The following is a 9,150-nucleotide window of genomic DNA, read 5'->3' as shown; positions in this document are numbered from 1 at the left end:
CTTCTGTATCAGAGGCAAAGCATCTAACCACAAGACCATAAGAGAAGCCTTGCTGCTGACTGAAAAAATCTGACACTTCTACTGTTATAGCTGGCTAAGTGTACATCTATACTCATGACAGCTGCTCATATATAGAGATATAGCAGAGCTGAGTGTGCTGGGACAGCTGTCATATAGAGATATAGCAGTGCTGGGTGTGTTAGGGCAGCTGTCATATGTATAGATTTACACTTAGCGAGCTATAACAGTAGAAGTCTCATTTTTTTTTCAATCAGTTGTAATGCAGCCTTTATGGTTGTGAGGGTAAATGCTTTGCCTCTGATACACTGATACTTTGGAGGTTGTGGGTTTGAATCCCAGACACATCAGAAGACTTTAGGAGATTAGATCACATTAGCGAGGGGGCCTGGTCAGCTGCTGTGAAGGGGCCCTGAACAGTAAGACATCGATATTTAACGAACTTGAAAATAAACTGTCACACACGCTGCCGGGATGCAAGCTATTGTGACACCAGATATGAGTGGTGGCACTGGGCAAGTGGGCACAGTATACGCTGTGAGCCTGACACACACGCTGGCAGGCAACTGCAATTAGATTACTCAGGAAAAAAAAAAAAAAAAGCAGACTCATGTTCTAGCCCCAAAAAGGGGTGCTGTCCTTACAGCAGAGATCAGATGAGTCCTTCAGGACTGTAGTGGACACTGAATGCACTAGCCTAGCTATCGATTTCCCTATTAAATCAGCAGCAGCTACACTGTCCCTCCTCTCACTAAGAGTGCAGCTTCCGAATGAATCTAAAATGGATGCTGTCCAGGAGGTGGGAGGGTCTGGGAGGGAGGGTCTGCTGCTGATTGGCTGGAATGTGTCTGCTGACTGTGAGGTACAGGGTCAAAGTTTACTCAATGATGACGAATAGGGGGCAGACCGAACATCGCATATGTTCGCCCGCCACGGCAAACGCAAACAAGCTATGTTCGCCGGGAACTAGTCGCCGGCGAACTATTCGGGACATCTCTAATGTTCAGAAGGGAATTAATTGAAATCCTAAATTGGGCAAATAGACGTAACCTCATAAGTGACAATGAATCTGCCTACCTGCTACCTGGGCACCCGACACTGACGGCCTTCTACAGTTTACCCAAAATACATAAGGGCAGAACTCCCCTTAAAGGAAGGCCGATAGTGTCGGGGATAGGCAGCTTAACTGAACGAATTTGCATCTATGTGGACAAGATTCTGAGGCCCTTTGTCACCAGCTTGCCCTCCTATGTGAGGGATTCAATGGATGTCTTAAGGAGGCTCAATGATATCCAATGCGAAAATGATACCCTCCTTGCCAGCCCAGATGTCGAGGCCCTGTACAGCTCAATCCCACACCAACAGGGATGTGAAGCTGTACAGGTGTTCCTAACAGAAAGGGGGTCTCACCTGAGGGAACATAATGAACTGGTGGTGACACTCCTGAACTTTATCCTTAATCGGAACGTCTTCATGTTTGATCGTGCCATTTACCACCAGCTCAGGGGGGTGGCGATGGGCAGTCCCTGTACCCCGACTTTCGCCAACCTCTACCTGGGCTGGTGGGAAAGGGAGACGGTGTTTAGTGAGGAAATGGAAGTATGGACCTCGTCCATTCTTTTATGGATGAGGTTCATAGATGACATACTCATACTGTGGAAGGGATCCAGGAGCAAATTCATGGAATTCGTGTCCAGGTTAAATGATAATAATGTGGGACTTTTCTTCACATCAGAGATTGATGAGAAACAACTCACGTTTCTCGATTTGTCTATTGAAATTGACCCCTCTGGGAGACTAAGAACCAAAATATTCTGTAAGCCCACTGCCACGAATGCCCTCTTGAGATGGGATAGTGGACATCCACACACACTTAAGAGAGGCATTCCGAAGGGGCAGTATTTGAGGGCTAGGCGAAATTGCTCCCAGTGGTCTGACTTTAAGGACTCAGCCATGATCTCCAGAGAAGGTTTTTAGATTGAGGGTACCCAAAGACGACCCTTAAACAAGCCTATCAACATGCGGCAGCATGTGAAAGGGAAAGCCTTCTACATCCGAAGAATAGGACATCGGATGATTTCCAGGTGCGTGTCATAGGGACCTATGATACAGCACATAAAGAGATTGGGGCACTTCTGGCAGAACACTGGGACATCTTGAGGTCTGACCCAGATGTGGGGGACCTGATGGGGGAATACCCTCGGATCACATATCGCCGTGGTGGTAATCTAAGGGACAGATTGGTCCATAGTGCATTTAGTTCCCCCGACGAGTGAGACCTGGCTGGCCTCAAGAAAACCTAATGGCACATATAAATGTGGGAACTGTGTGGCCTGCAAGGCCATTAAGAGAGGGGGACAATTCACAAGTTCTGTCACAGGACGCAGTTTTGATATTAAGACCTTTATCAACTGCAGAACAGTGGGAGTGGTATATTTGGCAACGTGTATGTGTGGATTGCAATATGTGAGGAAAACCAAACGTGAGTTTAGAAGACGCATAGGGGAACACCTATTAAAAATCAACAATCAAGGTGATACCCCCATTGCACAGCATGTTGCGGTTCACCACCTCTTGATGAGGAATTGTGTGATGTTCCAAGTTGTGGAACATGTGAAATTGCCACCTAGAGGAGGCAGCATTGACACTCTACTCCTGAAAAAGGAGGCCCAATGGACTCTGGACACGATAAAACCTAAGGGTCTGAATGACTCAATTTCTTTGTATGTTTCATTGAATAATATGGATATACTCTTCCTTCTCTTTTGATATTCTGTATACCTCAACTACTTATTGTTAATAGACACAGGTTTTAGGTCCTCTGTCCTGGGATGCATACCTTTGTAGTGCAGGCTGTGTAATTTCAACTATAGACAGCCTGCACGATATATTTTTTTTTGGCAGCTCTTGATTTATTTTTATATACCATGTAGTCCCTTACTATATAATATACTACAGCTATTATGGCTGAGTGATGGGGATCACAGTATTGGTACCTCGATGTGTATGCAGCCATGTGAGAATGACTCAGTACAGCACTGCGGAGGTGTGCATATGACTGTTATCTCTGATATATATACATGGCATACATCTGAATAGACTTCATGTCGATCAAGACTTACGGGAACCCAATGAAGCGGAGATCACGATAACTTTTACATCCCGAATGCCGTAAGCATATGACGAATGACAGGAGCTGGCCTGGCAATCTCTATGGTCGCGCCTCATTGGCTCCTAGTCGGCAGGGCTGGCCATTCAGGGGCAGGAGTGTTCTCCATTTAAACAGTGCAGGCATCGCCCGCGCTACAGCCCTAACAGCGCCGGAGGCTCCAATGTGCTGCACGCCTGCCATCAGAGGCGTGAATCGTGAATATAACTGAATGTACTAAGTTAGCTTTACGAACAGTATAGATAGGCTGGTATCATTGTTACACACTCACCATCAGAGTGTTGCAGTAAGACAATTTAAGCAGCCTTATTCAGTGTACAATTAGGCTGGTGATATTGCATCACAGATCATTAATCTTTCAAAGCGAGTCCTTAGTAGGGCCGAGATGGGAGTCCTTAGCAAGGGACTGTCATTTGTTCCAGATTGTAAATTTAATCCATTTACATGGGTTAAAGACATAAATTTATTTATCAGGAAATTGAAGTGGAAAAAGTTCTTCCGCACACATGATGGGGAACAATGCGCAAAACTTGGCATTGACGAGGGAGAACTTCAAGCGGTCAAGATGCTAGCTGATCTCCTTGGGATACACGTAAAAGATAAAATAAAAAATTGGAGTGGATATATAGAAAAGAAAAATGGGGCAGGGAATGGAGAGTAAGGAAAGGTAAAGCGCCAGAGGAGAACTTGAAATTAACGTCGAAACACCAACTCGTAATTTACTAGTTACCGTACGAGGCAGCTGCCCACTTAAAAAGAAACAAAGCACAGGAACACTAACAGTAGGCATATCGCAGGTGCGTTCCAGAGTGGAACGCTCGCGAAATTTCCGTCCACAGAAATGTACGCAGAGGGTGTAGACCTCTTGTTAGAACATTTTTATAGCTAAATGTTATTTTAATAAAGAATATATCCATTGAACTCCTGGAATATAGCAGTATTTAGTTTAAGTTATCTACAAACCACACTTCTGTACCGGCCCTGGAGGTCATGTGACCAGGAAGTTACTGCCCACAACGAGATGCCAAATGGAATCCAAACGAATTATATACATCTCCCCTATATAACCGTGAGTTTTTCCTGTGTTATGTTATGCTTATGCTCTTGATAAAGGGGACCTAGCTGTAATCCCCGAAACGCGTCAAGCTTTTTAATAAGAATAAAACAAGCATCCATGGTTTGAAGTCCTCAAGTTTACTTTCATCGCGACGACGGCGTGTGTATCCATCTTACAGGCGACCTCGGCAGGGGAGGTAAGGAGGACAGGTGTCTTGAGCTTATCCTGTTCATCCTCCTCCCCGGTGAAGTAAGTCCCTTGACTTAACTTGATTTTTAATCGTGGTTATGGCATGTTCCTATACAGCCTCAATACAGCTTCCATATTTTAACATTAGTAGATCTGTAATTTGAGCTGTTCTAGCTATTCTCTATATCGCTATATATACATATATATATATTTATACCTCTATCTATTCAACACCGGTTATGTGCAATTGGCGCCTCACTATATCGTTATTGATCTCCTTGGGGAGGGACAAAGTGGGTTAGGGAGGGTCCCTTTACGGACTTAAAATTGCCGTCTAAAAAATATCCCCCGGTGGCAGACTTCTCTCCTCTTGATGTATTTCTTACTGTTGTTACGGATAAAATCTGATCACTATATGTCCATAATTCATACCCACACAACATGACTGAGCAGGAGCAAATAGCCCTGGACTCATTACAGAGGGATTCACAAATAGTAATCAAGCCCTTGGATAAGGGCGGCAACGTCGTGATACTGGATGTTGCAAACTATGTGGGTATGTGCAGAAGAATTCTAGATGATAGGACATGTTATGCCAGATTGCATCATAACACCCTTGAGGTGTTCAGAAGGGAAATAATTGAAATCCTAAATTGGGCAAAGAATTGTAACCTCATAAGTGACAATGAATCTGCCTACCTGCTACCTGGGCACCCGACACTGCCGGCCTTCTACAGTTTACCCAAAATACATAAGGGCAGAACTCCCCTTAAAGGAAGGCCGATAGTGTCGGGATAGGCAGCTTAAACTGAACGAATTGCATCTATGTGGACAAGATTCTGAGGCCCTTTGTCACCAGCTTGCCCTCCTATTCAATGGATGTCTTAAGGAGGCTCAATGATATCCAATGTGAAAATGATACCCTCCTTGCCAGCCCAGATGTCGAGGCCCTGTACAGCTCAATCCCACACCAACAGGGATGTGAAGCTGTACAGGTGTTCCTAACAGAAAGGGGGTCTCACCTGAGGGAACATAATGAACTGGTGGACACTCCTGAACTTTATCCTTAATCTGAACGTCTTCATGTTTGATCGTGCCATTTACCCCAGCTCAGGGGGTGGCGATGGCAGTCCCTGTACCCCGACTTCGCCAACCTCTACCTGGGCTGGTGTAATGACCCGCCGTCACGCACATAGGTAGGGAAAAAGGGAAAGCCCTGCCCAAGGGAGAGGAAAAGGTGGTGACCCCTGACTCACCTTGCGGCTGGCACCTGACCTGCCCCTGTCGGTCCCTAGACCAGTTCCTCACCTGTGCGGCGATCACGTGCCTAAACCCTGGCTTTCCCTAAAATGAGCCCTAGATAGTGAATGGGCCGGTGGGATCGCTAGTCCGCACCACTGACACTAAGAGGGAAACACCAGGGAGAGGACAGACAATACAGATAAACACATACTGTACACCGAGGTGGGCGACCACAGCAGACCACAAAGGTCCAACAGGGATCCGGAGGGTAGCGTTCTGGACCAACAACCAGAGAACGCAGCAACACAGCTCCAGAGGGTCAGAATAGATGTCCAGGCAGGAAGCTCTATATCTGGCAACCAGAGAAGTGTGAGAGGGGAATATAAGGAGGTTGGGAGTGCTGGACAAAGAACAGCTGAGGAGAAAGAGCTACGGATCCCTGAGTGAGCCAAAAGGGTTGCAAAGCAAAAAAGCAAACCCAGAAAGCTACCATAAGTAAACAGCCCTATCTTACATAGAGCGCGCAGCCAACTGCTGCGACTTCCTGACCCCGGGTATAACAGAGTCAGGTGTGGTTCTTGACACCCTCGTGACAGTACCCCCCTCTCTACGAGGGGCCTCCGGACACTCAGAACCAGGTCTCTCAGGATGAGAGGCATGAAAAACCCGAACTAGCCTGTCGGCGTTTACCTCAGACGCAGGAACCCACATTCTTTCCTCGGGACCGTAACCTCTCCAATGCACCAGATATTGAAGAGAGCGGCGGACCCGACGAGAATTAACAATTTTGGATATCTGAAATTCTAGATTACCATCCACAACAACAGGAGGGGGTGGCAGCGGTGACGGTTCTAGAGGTGGAACATATTTTTTGAGTAACGACTTATGAAAAACATTATGGATTTTAAAAGTCTGAGGTAACTCCAGGCGAAAAGCCAAGGGGTTGATGATGGCTACAATTTTGTAAGGACCAATAAATCTAGGACCCAGTTTCCAAGAGGGAACCTTCAATTTAATATTCCTAGTAGACAACCACACATAGTCATTCACTCCTAGGTCCGGACCTGGCGACCGTCTCTTATCAGCCATGCATTTGTATTTACCTCCCATATCTTTCAAGTTAGCTTGCACCTTCTGCCATACCGATGAAAGAGATGACGAAAACCGTTCCTCTTCGGGAACCCCAGAAGACCCCCCCTCTTTGAAAGTACAGAATTGGGGATGAAAACCATATGCACCAAGAAATGGTGACTTGCCAGTGGATTCCTGACGACGATTATTTATGGCAAACTCAGCTAACGGTAAATATGATGACCACAACTCTTGGTTTTCAGACACAAAACATCTTAGATATGTCTCCAGGTTTTGGTTGGTACGCTCAGTCTGTCCATTCGACTGAGGATGGAAAGCTGAGGAAAAGGACAAGTGTACCCCCAAACAGGAACAAAAAGCTTTCCAAAATTTTGAAATAAACTGGGTACCCCGATCCGAAACAACATCGGAGGGGACCCCGTGAAGCTTCACGATTTCACTGACGAATACCTGAGCAAGAGTCTTAGCATTAGGTAGTGCGGGTAACGCAATGAAGTGTACCATTTTGCTAAACCTGTCCACTACTACCAAAATAACTGTTTTACCCGCAGACAAAGGTAAGTCAGTGATAAAATCCATTGACAGATGTGTCCATGGTCTATTGGGAATGACGAGTGGTAATAGAGACCCTGCAGGACGTGTATGTGAAACTTTTGCGCGCGCACAGGTAGAACAAGAAGACACAAAATCCAATACATCCTGACGCAACCTTGGCCACCAAAAACGACGAGACAATAGCTCCAAGGTTGCTTTACTACCCGGGTGCCCAGCAAGTGCCGAATTATGATGTTCCTTCAATAATTCGAAACGCAGGTTCAACGGTACAAACAATTTCTCTGAGGGGCAAGAGAACGGGGCGTCCCCCTGGGCCTCTAACACCTTCCCCTCCAGAACAGAGTGTACCACAGAAACAACCACTCCTCTTTGAAGAATGGGCACCGGATCACTCACATTACCCCCTCCAGGGAAACAACGAGATAGTGCATCAGCCTTGGTATTCTTTGCCCCAGGACGATAGGTAATCACAAAGTTAAACCTGGTAAAAAATAGCGACTACCTAGCTTGTCTAGGGGTGAGACGCTTAGCTGATTCGAGGTACAGAAGATTTTTGTGGTCCGTAATCACAGTGACGGGGTGGACTGCCCCCTCCAAAAAGTGACGCCATTCTTCAAACGCTAGTTTAATAGCTAATAGTTCCCTATTGCCAATATCGTAGTTCTTTTCTGCTGCAGATAGTTTTTTAGAAAAGAAAGCACAAGGACGCCATTTGCCAGGAGACGGACCCTGAGACAGCACCGCCCCCACTCCCACCTCTGACGCATCAACTTCAACAATAAAAGGCTGAGAGACATCAGGTTGGACTAGTAGAGGTGCTGAGGTAAACCTCTCTTTTAGAGAGGAAAAAGCAACTTTAGCGGCGTCAGACCATTTAGAAAAATCAGTCCCCTTCCTAGTCATGTCAGTAAGGGGTTTTACAATCACCGAATCATTTTTAATGAATTTCCTATAGAAATTCGCGAAGCCCAAAAACCGTTGCAGTGCTTTGAGGTTCTCAGGAAGATCCCAATCTAAAATTGCCTGGACCTTCCTGGGATCCATACGGAAACCTGAAGCAGATAAAAAATAACCTAGGAATTGTATCTCCTGAACGGCGAAGACACATTTTTCAATTTTAGCATATAATTTATTCGTCCGTAGGACCTGCAGTACTTGTCTGACATGCACCTCATGTGTTCTCAGATCAGACGAATAAATTAAAATATCATCTAGGTATATTACCACAAACCTGCCGATTAGATGACTAAAAATGTCATTAACGAAATGTTGAAAGACGGCAGGAGCATTGGTCAGACCGAAAGGCATAACTAGATTTTCATAATGCCCCTCAGGGGTGTTAAAAGCTGTCTTCCACTCATCCCCCTCCTTAATACGAATCAGATTGTAGGCCCCCCTAAGATCAAGTTTGGAGAATCACCTAGCACCCGCAATCTAGTTAAACAGGTCAGGAATGAGAGGAAGAGGGTATGGGTCTCGGATGGTTATCCGATTTAATTCGCGAAAATCTAGGCAAGGACGCAGGCCCCCATCTTTCTTTTTAACGAAGAAAAACCCTGCAGCCACGGGTGAAGAAGAGGGTCTGATGTGTCCCTTAGCCAAGCTCTCGGAGATATAATCTTTCATGGCTTTTCTCTCTGGACCTGAAAGATTATATAACCTGGTCTTGGATAATTTTGCGCCGGGAATAAGGTTAACCGGGCAATCATAAGGACGATGAGGTGGTAACTTCTGACAACCCTTTTCAGAAAAAACGTCCTCAAAATCCGAAATAAATGTAGGTAGGGTAGTTATGGAGGCGACTAAGCAATTGCTATTTAAGCAATTT

The sequence above is a fragment of the Bufo bufo genome, chromosome 1 (assembly GCF_905171765.1).
Source record: "Bufo bufo chromosome 1, aBufBuf1.1, whole genome shotgun sequence".
NCBI lineage: Eukaryota > Metazoa > Chordata > Amphibia > Anura > Bufonidae > Bufo > Bufo bufo.
This window is presented reverse-complemented; position numbering follows the sequence as displayed.